This window comes from Buceros rhinoceros, unplaced genomic scaffold (assembly GCF_000710305.1).
Source record: "Buceros rhinoceros silvestris isolate BGI_N320 unplaced genomic scaffold, ASM71030v1 scaffold14498, whole genome shotgun sequence".
Taxonomy (NCBI): Eukaryota; Metazoa; Chordata; class Aves; order Bucerotiformes; family Bucerotidae; genus Buceros; species Buceros rhinoceros.
This window is the reverse complement of record NW_010426413.1, coordinates 25,181-25,513: the sequence shown is the minus strand read 5'-3', so window position 1 is coordinate 25,513 and position 333 is coordinate 25,181.

The following is a 333-nucleotide window of genomic DNA, read 5'->3' as shown; positions in this document are numbered from 1 at the left end:
GCCCGCGTTGCCGGGCCCGGCTTCCTCCCGGGTGAGTACTCGGCGTCTGGGGTAACACAGCTGCGGTTTCGTGTGCCTGGGCAGCTGCACGTTGGTGGTACGAGAGGGTCAGCGCGTTCCTTCTCCAGGCTCGCCTGCTTACAGAGATGTTGACCATTCCCCCTGCTGTAGCTGTATGCCACTGCCTCACGTAGCCTGGCCTTGGGGCTCAGAAGCTGGCAGATGGAAGACCCCTTTGGGAACGGTTCTTTGATCAAACTCACTTCTGTCAGAAGCCAAAAAATTGTTTTCAATTGGTAGTTAAAATGAAGATGTGAATGTACCTCTTTAAGA